The sequence below is a fragment of the Neophocaena asiaeorientalis genome, unplaced genomic scaffold (genome assembly GCF_003031525.2).
Source record: "Neophocaena asiaeorientalis asiaeorientalis breed wild unplaced genomic scaffold, Neophocaena_asiaeorientalis_V1.1 scaffold183, whole genome shotgun sequence".
NCBI classification, from domain to species: Eukaryota; Metazoa; Chordata; class Mammalia; order Artiodactyla; family Phocoenidae; genus Neophocaena; species Neophocaena asiaeorientalis.
Genome location: NW_020175199.1, coordinates 5,056,166 through 5,069,579, shown reverse-complemented (window position 1 = coordinate 5,069,579; position 13,414 = coordinate 5,056,166). Strand labels below are relative to the sequence as shown.

The window sequence follows — 13,414 nt, the reverse complement described above, 5'->3', positions numbered from 1 at the left end:
GAGAGAACAGAGCCAAGAGGAGGAAAGAAACATGACAATGTACTTGAGAGGGGTTCCAGCACCAGAATACCACAAATCGGACAACGGCTTAGAACAGCAGACAGTTTTCTGGGAACAAGAAGTACTGTACAAAACTGTAAATATTTTAACGGAAAAAATAACAAGCACTCTCAGATACTTGATTACAGAATAAAAAACTTTCCAGTGCTAAAACTTGAGTTTTGAATTTATAAAGTTAGTAATGAATTGAAAGAAAGGGTAGAATGAATTGAAAGAAAGGGTAGTGGCTTGGAAAACCAAGTGGAAGAAATAGCTCAAAACAAAGAAAAAAACCCAGAAACAACGAGGGGAAAAAGATGAAATTAAGAGGAGTAAGAGATAACATGAGACAGGAGAAACAACATGTGAATGATAGGAATTCCAGAAGGAGAAAAAGACAAAATGGAGGCGAGAACAGATAAAGAATGGAAGGAAACTTTCCTGGCTTAAGATAAACTCAGTGGTGTAGTTCCCAACAGATACTTTAAAAACACACAACCCAGGCATACGATGGTAAAAAAAAATTTAAAATACAGAGAAAAACTGCTTTGGAAAAAGAACAAGTTAGGTACAAAGGATAAAAATGTGGTACCAATAGCCACACACTGCTACTGAGCACTTAAAATGTGCCAAGTACAAACTGAGATGTGCCCTAAGTGATAAAATTTAGTACGTATAAAGTGAATTGCAGGCGATTCCCTGGCAGTCCAGTGGTTAGGGCTCTGCGCTCTCACTGCCAAGGGCATGGGTTCGATCCCTGGTGGGGGAACTAACATCCCACAAGCCTCTTGGAGCAGCCAAAAAAATATTAATAATAATAATTTAATTTAATTTAAATTTAAAAAATTAAGATGAATTGCGAACGTCAAAAACAAGAACCTAAAACCTCAACTTCAAAATACTGATTACATATTGAAGTGATACTTTGGATGTGTTGAACCAATCAAAATATATATTAAAATATACTTTATTAAAATATTTTCCAACGCATTCTATATACAAGGCCAGTATTAATTACCCCCTGTTATGGGCTGAACATTGTGTCCCCAAAATTCACATGTTAAAGTCCTAACCCCCAGTACCTCAGAATGTGACCAGGTTTGGATATAGTCTTTACAGAGGTAATTAAGTTAAAAATGACATAATTAAGATGGGATGTATTCCAACATGAAGAAGGGGAAATTTGGACACAGATAAGCAGAGGGAAGACAGCCATCTATAAACCAGAGACAGAGGTCTGGAACATATCCTCTTCCTCAAGCTTCTTAGAGGAAACCAAACCTGCTGACACCTTGATGTAGGACTTCTGGCCTCCAGAACTATGAGACAATAAATGGTTTAAGTAACCAAGTCTGTAGGACTTTGTTATGGTATCCCTAGCAAACTAATACACTTGTAGATATCAAAACCAGACAGACATTGCAAGATAACCCCTTATGAGTACAGACACAAAATCCCAACAAAATACTAACAAACTGAATCCAGCAACCTGTAAAAAGGATTATACACCTGACCAAGTGGGATTTATCCTAGGAATGCTTAAGAATGCTTAAGGGTGTTTCAACATAAGAAAAGGTACTGGGTCATCTGCAGCCACATGGATAGACCTAGAGATTATCTCACTAAGTGAAGTAAGCCAGACAAGAAAAGCAAATATGATATCCCTTATATGTGGAATCTAAAAACAAAACAAAAACAAAAAACTTATTTACAAAGCAGAAAGAGACTCACAGACACAGAAAAACTTATGGTTACCAAAGGGGGGGGGGGGGTAAATTAGCAAGTTGGAATTAACATATACACACTCCTTTATATAAAATAGATAACCAACAGGGACCTACTGTATAGCACAGGGAACTATACTCAGTATTTTGTAATATCCTCTAAGGGAAAAGAATCTGAGAAAGAATACACATACGTATAACCGAGTCACTGTGCTGTACACCTGAAACTAATATATATTGTAAATCAACTATACTTCAATTTAATTAATTAAAGAAAATATACTGAAATTAAATAGTGGGGATGGTTTTTACAACTTTTTTACAAAAAAAAAAAAGCACCTCTGAACTGTACCCTTTAAAAAGGTGAACTGTACGGTATGTGAATTACATCAATTATTTAAAAATTTAAAAAATCATTCACATCATAATTCTATTGGACAGCACTATTTTTTTTAAACTGGGTGATCAAATGTTTATTTTAATTCTTACAAAATACTATAGAAATGAACCCAAACTAAACAGGTATGTACATGTGCATATGTACAAAATTTTAAACTTCTGAAAAAGAATCTATAAAAGTAGATGGTTAAAATGGAAAACAAACAAACTTAAAAAAGATTTAAAACCAGTACTATGAAGCTGATTTTCTCAAAGCAAAGTAATTATAATTTTAAATTGCGGGCTGTGGCCGGTCTTCTAGGCTTATTGTGAACAGCACTATTCTAACCAAATATTCATGTAAAGCAGAAGAGACCTCAATTAGGGGAAGATGAAGAATGGAGATGTCAATGATGGACCATCTTTGCATGTAGATAAACTTAAAAGGAGAGAGTGTGGTAGGAATTTGTAAAATATTTATACTATATGAGGATTTTTGTAAAAGGCATACTGTAAGGGAAACATAATAGTTTAGAATTTTCTTCATTCTTGTCATTTTTTCCCCTTAAATGATTATCGCTTTTTGTGTCCTGTTTAAGAGACCTTTTTCCTAGCCCAAGGCCATATGGATATTTTTTTTTTAACTTAAAGCTCTGTTGTTTCCATCGATGTTTTTTTAACATTTTGATCTACAATAAACTTGGAATTGATTTTCCAAGAGTTTTAGAATTAGTTTATCAAGTTTCACAGGCTAATTTCATTCATGAACTCACATGAAAAATTCCTAAATAAACATTAGCCAACCAAATCCAGCAATACACAAAGCTATTTAATACAACATGACCAAGTTGGATTTATTCCAGGAATGCAACTTTAATTCATCATTTCAAAGTCAATCACTGATACTGTCACATTAACGTATTGATGAAGGTAAAATATGGGTTAACTAAGAATTTTTCATGTTTCTAAGAAATACCCTAAATAACAAGAAAAATAGACGTGGATGAATTGTCTTTACACTGGCAGTAGAGAAAACTTTCCTGACCATGACTCAAACCCCATAATATAGAAAAATACACAAATACACACACATAAACAAAACAACCTAAACTTCTTATGCATGGCTAAAAATACCATAAGCTAAGCAAAATACCAATGATAAAATGGGAAAGACATTTGCAATTTATTTCCCAAAAGTGTTAATACCCTTAAGGTACAGAGAGCTTCTAAAGAGAGAAACAAAAAGTCCAACAATCCAAAAAAGAAAACGGGCTAGAGGTATGGACACTTGACAGAAAAAGAAATGCCTTTAAACACGAAAAGATGCTCAACATCACCATGTAAGATAAATTAGAATTTTAAATGAAACAACATTTAAAATACCTATCACACTGGCAAAAATACAAAAGTTTGACAACAAACCTGCTTGGAGAGGCTGTAGATCAGCAGACACTCTCAGATACTGTTTGTGGAAATGTTAAATGGTTCAACCCCTATGACCAAGAAAATGAAAAGACGCCTGCAGAGGCTATCCATTGCAGCACAACCCAATTGCTCATCACTAGAGATCCAGTTGAATAAACTTTGACAGATCCACCTAATGAAGTATTACGCCTTAAACCAAGGAAGCCAAAGACCACTGAAATTGTGTCAAGAAAGGAACCAATCTGAAAGGCTCCCACTGGCCAAAAATTGAATTGGAGCATCAAAGAGAATAAAAGCTACAGTGAATTAAAGCACATCCTATATGTTAAAATCCATGACTTCATAATGATACCAGAAAAATTAGCGTCTAAGGATTCAATTCATTATGCTGGATATGGATACTAAATATAAAAAAGGAATCAAAAACTTAACCTGCCTTTTATAAGGTACATCTTAGAGTAATCAAATGATTAACAAAGAAAATTTCCTCTCTACAGAAGTACACCTGCTAATAACTGAGAAGGAATATTGAATTAAAATATCACTGATCTGGAAACAATCAACAAAACAATGCATTCAGAGAACGAACATCAACAGCTGCTATCATCACAAAGAAGGAACACCAACCAATACGTGCCTCTGGCAGGAGTACACAGCACCTCCCATGCAGTATTTCAAAATAAAATCTCAACGGAATCAGGATAGCCTGTAGAGGATAACTACCATTTTACAGGAAATGCAGAGGACAGAGATTCAAACACCACCATGGGAATGCAGTCAGAAAAACCCAGAGTGTGGGGAAGGAAACCTACGTGACACACAACCTGATTTGTTCAAAGAAAAAACTTTTAAGAATAGAGAACCTTTAGATCGTCACTGTCTAATAAGGTAGCCTCTTGTCATACTTGACATGTGCCTGGTACAAGTTGAGATGTGCTATAAAATAAGCATACACTGGATTTTGAAAGCTTAGTTCAAAAAAAAAGCATGAAAAATATAATATAAAAATTTACAGGAGAAAAAAAAATTTATTGGGGGACTGTCCTGGTGGCGGGCACAGTGGTTAAGAATCTGCCTGCCAATGCAGGGGACACGGGTTCAAGCCCTGGTCCGGGAAGATCCCACATGCCACAGAGCAACTAAGCCTGTGCGCCGCAACTACTGAGCCCGCGCTCCTCAACAAGAGAAGCCACCAGGATGAGAAGCCCGAGCACCACAACGAAGAGTAGCCCCCACTCACCGCAACTAGAGAAAGCCTGCAAACAGCAACGAAGACCCAACAACAGCCAAAAATTTAAAAAAATAATAAATTAATTACAAAAATTTATTACATGATGAAGTGATTATTTTGGGTCTATTTTAGATATATAACATGTTAAACTAAATTACTAAAGTGAACTTTGTTTCTTTTTATAAGAAAATGTAAAATTATATGGCTTGCATTATATTTCTGTTGGACAGTGCTGCTCTGTCTTAAAACATAACTTAAGAGATATATATCTACTAAACATATAATGACCTTGTTCGGATCCCAAATCAAACCAACCAGCTATATAAAAATATTTACTACACAATCGGGTACATTTGAACACTGGGTATTTGATGATATCAAGGAATTATTATTTCTTTAGTTGTGATAATGGTATTGTGGTTATATTTTAAAAGTCCTTAGAAATACAAACAAATAGTGAAAATAAGCCAGGCTGGTCTTAGATGAACCTGGTTCTCCCTTTGCCCAGTCTTTTGTCTTCCACAAGAATCTTTGCTCAGGGCAACTAATTAGGGGCAGCGGCCCTGGCAGAGGACTGTCCCTGTCAGATAGATCTGAGTTCCAGTCCCAACTGTGTTCCGAGGACACATCTGCATGATGGGAATACAGTAATACCTCCTTGTACACTGGTCTCGAGTACGTGATTAGAAAATGTGGTCAAGCACCTAGCTCTGTGTGTGGATCCAGTACGGGTCAATTAATGTGTTTCTACAAAGAGCCTGAGAGCCAGAGCTCAGACTGGAGAGGGCAGGTTGGTGGGAAAGTCACCTCTGTGGAAGGAGGCCCCCTCCCACTTCTGTACCCCCTTCAGGCACCTACTCCAAAGGACACGCACCACGTGTCTCCACTCTCCCTCAGTTTGGGCCATATTCAAGAACTAACTCTCCTCCTAATCAATTCTTTCCCTTAAATCAATTCACATTTTTATTCGAGTTATTTTATGTTTAAAGGAGCCTTGTAGCAATACTCAAGTGAAAACCAGCCACCTGCCAGTTAAAACAAAAACAAAAAGCAAATACTACAAAAAGAATGTTACTAAAAGACAAAACTAAAAATAAAAAGGAGACCATAATATGGAAATCATAAACCTAAATAATTTACAGAAATTCATATAGGAAGATGAGATCCCCAAGGGAAAGGCTGGACCTGCTTAACACCAGTTATAAAGCAGTGTCTCTCAATGTTCATTAAGAGCAGAAATTAAAAAAAAAAAAAAAAAAAAAAAGCAGAAATATACTCACTTGAAAATGACGAAATCCTGTCTAAAAATTAGCACTGAAAACATTACTTTTCACTGATAGACCCTGACATTTTTGTCTAACCGGAGAACTCGAGGTATTTTCATTCTTACTAGAAATTCAGAAACAAATAGTTAACTTTTAAAAACGTGACTAAAAGTAAGAGTGAGAATTATATTAAGATCGATAGTTTCGATGATGTCCTTCACTAAAAAATTATTTGCAGCCTTCCACTCTCCGGGTTCCACGAGGGTCAGACCAGCCGAGGCCCGCCCCTAACGTCTGCCGCCCGGGGCCCCTCCCCCACCTCCACCGCCGCCAGACCCAGGCGGTTCCGGGAAGCGGCCGCTCGTGGGCCCCCCGGAACCTCGAGAACACTTGTGAAGCATGCTGGCCCGTCAAGGCCTCGGGTAAAAAAACTGCCGGAAGGGCGTCCCGCGGAACGCGCGGGGCTCGCCGGTGGCCGGGGAAGGGGTCGGAGGGGGGCTCGCCTGGGGTTGTCTGGCGGGAACCTGTGGGGGTCCTCCGAGAGACCCTTTAAGGTACAGATTAACGGGGAGGGGCTGCAACCCCCAAGCGATTCCGTAAAAGACCGGGGCCCAGGGCCGGTCGGGTCCCCGAAACTCGCGCAGCCTCCCCTAGGCCGCCCGGCACCGCCTTCCGTGAGCCACGCGGGGACAGGGCGGCGGAGGCGCGGCGCGAGCGCCGGCAGCGTCCAGAAGTTTCTTGGGCGCAGTCAAGAATCAGCAAAGTACATTCAAAGATAAAAGCAGCACAGGACAAGGAAAAAGAAACGGCCGAATTAAATTCGCTTAACAGAAGTGTGGTCATCAGGCAAAGACAACGAGAACCAAAGAGTTTCAGCCAAAATACAGACACGATACCTCTGAGAGCAGGAGACAAATGCAGACAAGGGCTCAGGGCACACACGCCGCACGGAGAGAAAGAAAAGGCCGCAAAGCTCCAAAGTGGAGGCTCGGCGAGCGGGAACGTGGGAGGGGGGAGGAGTCAGGCACCCAACCAGTCTTGTGCAACTCGCGGACGCGTTCAGCCACGTGCAAGTACCGCTTTCATTTTAAAATGAACCCCCTCGCACGGTCGCCTGGTTTTCTCACCCTACTCCTGGCAGGGGCGCTCGGCTCTGCTCCCTCAGGAGTCCGCACGAGGCTCTTCTTCCCTTCGTCGCTTCGGACTCTGCCTCCCCGACCCCAAATCTCAGCCCCGTGGTCCAGTCCCCGAACGTAAGGCCCTCGACCTCAGACCCACCTCCCCTAAGCCCAAATCTTAGGCCCGCGGTCCCCACCCTCAGCGGGCCGGGTCCCCGCATTCAGTACTCAGTCGGTCCCCGGGTGTATGGCCCCTGACCTCAGATCCCACCTCCTCCGACCCCAAATCTCAGCCCCGCAGTCCCCAACCCCCAGTAGGCCCAGTCCCTAATCGGTCCCGGGTGTGCGGGCCTTCACCTCCGATCCCGCCTCCCCTGACACCCAAATCTCAACCCCTCGGTCCTCCATGGTAGGGGCCCCATTCCCCGGCCGCTCCCCGGTATGCGGGCCTCAGACACGCCGCCCGTCCCACCCCTCACCTCGGGCTCCAAGTCTCCACGCCCCCGCTTTTCTTCACATCCGGCACCTCGGTCGTCCCTCTGAGCACCTATAGGAGGATGGAACGCGGGGGACTTGGCAGTTGTAGCTGAGGCAGTTGAGGATTGTTTACCATCACTATGGAAACCCCTGGCAGCGCGCCCCGGGAGAGGGCCCCCCGGAGAGGCTGGGTCAGGCGCGCGGCGGGCCCGAGGCCACAACTCCCGTCCGTAGTGCGCACGCGGCGCTTCCGGAAGACCTTCGGCTCTCGGAGTGCCCTGCCCTCCCTCGGCCCTGCGCCCAAGCACCCGGGAATAGCAGCCCCAGGAACCCGCGCCCTCGGCCCGCTCCCGGCTGCCAGCGTAACCGCGGGCCGGTTTCCCTGCAGAACCCTACCTTTTTCTTCAGGAAGACGCGGCGTAGTCCCACTTCCAAGACGGAGCCGGAAAGACGCAAAGACCACGGCGAGGCTGGGGCTCTGAGACGGTCGTCTGTGGGCGGGGCCGAGAGGGCGCATTGTGACGCTCCCGGAGCGGAGCCAGGGATTGGCCGGCCAGTAGTAGGGCGGGGCCAGGGCCTGAGGACCGGAAGCGCTGCGGGAAGGGGAGGGGTGGGACGTGGGCGAGCCCTGGTCGGGGGAGGGGACGAATTGTGGGGCACGGCTGAACCTCTAAGGACAGTGACTGGGAGAGTCCCCCAAACAGTGAGCCCAAAGGACGCCCGGATTGAAGACTAGGGTGACAGAAGAAAATGAGAATCATTTCCGGACGAGAGTGAAGAAAGAGGGAACTGAGAACATCGGAGACCGATAAAGGCGGCTCCAAGGCAGGGTTTAGGGAGGGATTAGCAGGTTGACTGAGGTTGCTTACGTGACTATCACTTGGGCTGAGAAGCCCCAAGGTTTCTGAAGGTGACCCTCAAGACGCCGAGGCAATGCACAGTGTTCAGTCAGAGCCCCTGAGCCGACTGGCTGGATGGTAGCTGAAATGGCTACCCTGCCTGAGGCAGTGGAACAGATTCTTTCATGTGTTCTGGGATTAATAATTCTTACCATTTTATTTTTGGAGAATCCATAAAGAGGAAGATATAAATGCACTCATTACTGGTGAAGCAGAAGATTATTTTTTAAATCACCAGTTAAATTAAGGGGATGCTTGGAATAGGGCCAGATTATGAATGGGCGACCATAGTAAAGGAAGGAGCAGTTTGTCAAAAGAAGCTGATTGCAGGAAAAAAAAAAGGGAAGAGTAAAAGGAGGAGGTGAAAATGTACTAGAAAACTGATGAGGCATAATTTCAGAGAACAGGTCCTACAAAAATCAAATAGGTATTCATAAGAAACCCAATGACTCCATCACAACTCAGGCTGTAGAAAAGTCTGTTTCTGGAGAGAAAATACAAGTAGCTAATCTGAGGCAAATATTCAAATTATATCCCCTCCCCCCCCCAAAAAAAGACTTCAGAATTTAGGGACTGAAACCAGGTCCAAGAAGACATGTTCATGCAATCCACTAAGAGGGCCTCTGAGCCATGGGGGCTTTTTTTTTCCTTCTCGGTACGCGGGCCTCTCACTGTTGTGGCATGGGGGCTTTTTGATCCCCTCAGCAAGTCTGACAGTTCTCCAGCATTCATAAATGATGCAATAATCTTTGAGGCCTTCTTTAATGCAAGAATAGGGCTTTGGCCTGATGATGAGCCTTCCCCTGCTCCTAGGGAGTCCACTACAGTATCTTTGGCGGGTGAGCACCAGCACAGTCACATGTTGGCCCTCGTCCACAGTAAGGGTTGGGATAGCTCAGACTGGTGTCACAGATCCCAGACCTTTTCCACAGATAGCATCTCACCTCACCAACTGGAGGATGCTTGCACACACCTGGTCCACTTGGACTACCTCCTCAGCCGTGGGGCTTTAGAGGCCTCCACCTTTTCTTTTCACCTCTGTGTCCGCAAAAGTGTCTCACCTAAGCTCTGAAATCGAAAAAGACACATTTGTTCAATTCTTACGAGTACCTGCACCGAGGTGCACCTCTACTGTCTGGTTTAAAAACAGTTGAGGGACTTCCTTGGTGGTCCAATGGCTAAGACTCTGCCCTCCCAATGCAGGAGGCCCGGGTTCAATTCCTGGTCAGGGACCTAGATCCCACATGCTGCAACAACAACAACAACAAAAATCCCTAAGGGGGCTTCCCTGGTGGCACAGTGGTTGAGAGTCCGCCTGCCGATGCAGGGGACACAGCTTGGTGCCCCGGTCTGGGAAGATCCCACATGTTGCGGAGCGGCTGGGCCCGTGAGCCACGGCCGCTGAGCCTGCGCATCCGGAGCCTGTGCTCTGCAACGGGAGAGGCCACAACAGTGGGAGGCCCGCGTACGGCAACAACAACAACAAAAATCCCGTATGCAGGAACGAAGATCCCGCGTGCCTCAACTAAGACCTGACGCAGCCAAATAAATAAATAAATATTTTAAAAATAAAGTGAAGTAAAAACAATTGAATTCAGCACAAATGAAAATCACCCCAAGATGTATCCTCTTACAGATTGACCTGCCTGCTTATTTCCTGTTGTTAATATAAATAGATTATTATCACAGATTTAATACCTTTTAATAAGTATTTTAAATTTTAAAAAATAAGCTCGTCTCTGGAAACCACTCGTCCACAACAAATGGTACAGAGGTTTGTATTGTCTAGAATTTTACAACTGGTATCCCTTGAAAGAACAATTTGCCCTTTAAGCTTTGATACCCCCCTCCCCTTCTTTCCCAGGAGTGCGCCTGGATAGGCAGGATCACCAAGGCTCAGAGGAGGCTCTTACTCAAAATCCCGTTATCTGTCAAATAGCAGTGGCGGTAACAATAGTGAATATGTATTGCACCTTCACTGTGGTTTGCACTATTAGGAGTACTTAATCTCATTTAAGCATCATAGCAACCCACCAGTAGATGTTACTATTACCATCACCACTTAGTAGAAGGATACAGAGGTATAGAGTTGTTAAGGTAACTTTCCTAAGGTCACTCAGCTTGTGGATAGCAGGTCTGACCATTGGGCTAAGGCACTCTATTTCCAGGGTCTTGCACTCGTTAAAATGCTGCACTCTCAAGTGCAGTGAGAGATAGGTCTTTCAGGCTGGCTCCCAAGCCCCTTCTCTGCCTCCCTTTCCCATCTGAAAGAAGGAAAGAATGAAGTGGGAAAACAATCGAACTGCCCAGCCACAGTGTAGGTCCAGTCCAAATGTAATGATTCTCCTTTGGTGCTGTAGTAGCCAAGGATGAAGGATAAGATAACCTAGGTGAGATGCCAGCAGGCTCAGCGGTCACAGCCTTGTGTGATCAATTTTCTTGACCAATATAGAAAAATGTACCTTTGAAGCAGCACCAATGCTTATTCAAGAAATAAGTCACAATAGCCAGGACGTGGAAGCAACCTAAGTGTCCATCAACAGACGAATGGATAAAGAAGATGTGGCACATATATACAGTGGAATATTAGCCATAAAAAGAAACGAGATTGAGTTATTTGTAATGAGGTAGATGGACCTAGAGTCTGTCATACAGAGTGAAGTAAGTCAGAAAGAGAAAAATACCGTATGCTAACACATATATATGGAATCTAAGAAAAAAAAAAAAGGTCATGAAGAACCTAGGGGCAAGATGGGAATAAAGACACAGACCTACTAGAGAATGGACTTGAGGATATGGGGAGGGGGAAGGGTAAGCTGTGACAAAGTGAGAGAGTGGCATGGACATATATATACTAACAAAAGTAGAATAGATAGCTAGTGGGAAGCAGCCGCATAGCACAGGGAGATCAGCTCGGTGCTTTGTGACCACCTAGAGGGGTGGGATAGGGAGGGTGGGAGGGAGATGCAAGAGGGAGGGGATATGGGGATATAGGTATGCATATAGCTGATTCACTTTGTTATACAGCAGAAACTAACACAACATTGTAAAGCAATTATACTCCAATAAAGATGTTAAAAAAAAAAAAGTCACCACCACAGAAGTCTGGACCCCTGGGTTATTTGCAGTTCTTTTAAGATACTTTTCAGTTCTTTCAAACAGCACTTTGTGTTAAACAGTAAAAGAGGGGTTATGGCACCTAATGAGTTTGGTGGTTACTTGCTTGAACTGGTTTCTTTGCCTCACCAAAGACTGCAGGGGGACTGGGTGGTACTGGGCAGTGTTGTGTGGCTGCCCTTACTTTGACCATTTCCACAGCAGGCCTGGCCAGCAACAAGGCCTGACTTAAGCTATGTCTAGCTCTGTCACCATGCTGAGTTGTCCCCCTTTAGCTTGATAATGGGCTTTCCCCACCAGAAATATGTACAGTTAGGCTCCTTCACTTCTGCGGGGGCCTCAGGAGAGGCAGAAAACTTCATTTGCATCAAGATGTGCTATTATGTGTCAATTATATCTCAATAAAACTAGAAAAAAAAAGATGTGCTGGGTGCAGGTCAGCTTGCAGCTTTTCTCTTTCTCATTAACCTCCATTTTATAGAGATTATGGAATATTTAAAACATACAGAAAATTACAGATATTGTAAAAATCTAAGAGATAATGCCATTTGATATATTTACTACTTCCTTTCATTGTTTTTGGACCAAAAATTACGGATAAACCAGTGTCTGAGATGCTTTTCAACCCTTCAACTCTTTAAAAAGCAGTGACTTGAATTCCCTGGTGGTCCAGTGGTTAAGACTCTGCACTTCCACTGCAGGGGGGCACAAGTTCAATCCCTGGTGGGGGAAACTAAGATCCCACATGCCCCACGGTGCAGCCAAAAAAAAAGCAATTAGTATAATACTATTTTTTTTTTTAATTTTTGGCTGTGTTGGGTCTTGCTGCACGCAGGCTTTCTCTAGTTGCAGCGAGCAGGGGCTACTCTTCGTTGTGGTGTGTGGGCTTCTCATTGCGGTGACTTCTCTTGTTGGCTCTAGGCATGTGGACTTCAGTAGTTGCAGCATGCAGGCTCAGTAGTTGTGGCACGCGAGCTTAGTTGCTCTGCGACATGTGGGATCTTCCCAGACCAGGGATCAAACTGGTGTCTCCTGCATTGGCAGGCAGATTCTTAACCACTGCGCCACCAGGGAAGTCCTATAATACAATTTTTGAATGATGAAATATTTCAAAATTTGAGAAAAATTTTGAAGATAATATGTACATACAATGTGGAGTAATGAAGTCTTGAGAGCAGAAAAGTAACAAAATGTATAGTCCATTTACATATTTTTTTAAAGAATATTGCTTCCTGTATTATAGTTTGTATGGGTAGGTGTGTGCTATCTTGATCCAGTTTTGAGGCCCTAGCTAGAAGCTGGTCAGTTCCTCTTCTTGAACAGCCCATTAAGTCCATACCACCAAACACCACCCTTATTGGGCTCTCACATTCTGGGGCCATCATATGCTCACCCTAATTGCCCCAGGACTAAATATCAGACAACCAGGGACAGCCCCTGTGCCCCAGAACCTTCTGAAATTATTCAAATTAGCCGGTCCTACATCTGTTTGCTCTCTTTCCTTCCAGCAAAACCACAGTAAAGATGCTTGCCCATAGTTCCCCCTTGCTCTGCTGTGAGACTGACCTGGTACTTCCCTTGAGTGGTCATGGGTTGCATACTGTGTCCTCCCCTGAGAGCTGTGAGTACAAAACACTGTAAAACTCTTTCCGTTTTTTTCTCTTGATTTGCACCTGACGGAGCCATGCCTCATCCGAGGTAATATGGTTAAAACAGCTCCTTCCCACTGTGCCTTCTAGTT

The 13,414-nt window shown here is 43.7% G+C and overlaps 1 protein-coding gene across 4 annotated transcripts in view; it reads right to left on the bottom strand.

The window, feature by feature from the left end:
* HNRNPF (heterogeneous nuclear ribonucleoprotein F) overlaps positions 1-8,160 on the bottom strand; it is a 20,581-nt gene extending 12,421 nt beyond the window's left edge. For 3 of the 4 annotated variants that reach the window (XM_024765205.1, XM_024765206.1, XM_024765207.1), the window contains exons 1-2: positions 8,054-8,160; positions 7,660-7,727 (exon numbers count right to left, since the gene is read on the bottom strand). The gene's annotated coding sequence lies outside the window, so the exon portion shown is untranslated. The remainder of the gene's footprint in view (positions 1-7,659; positions 7,728-8,053) is intronic. The other variant, XM_024765208.1, reaches the window with a different exon arrangement.
* Between the last annotated feature and the right edge of the window lie 5,254 nt (positions 8,161-13,414).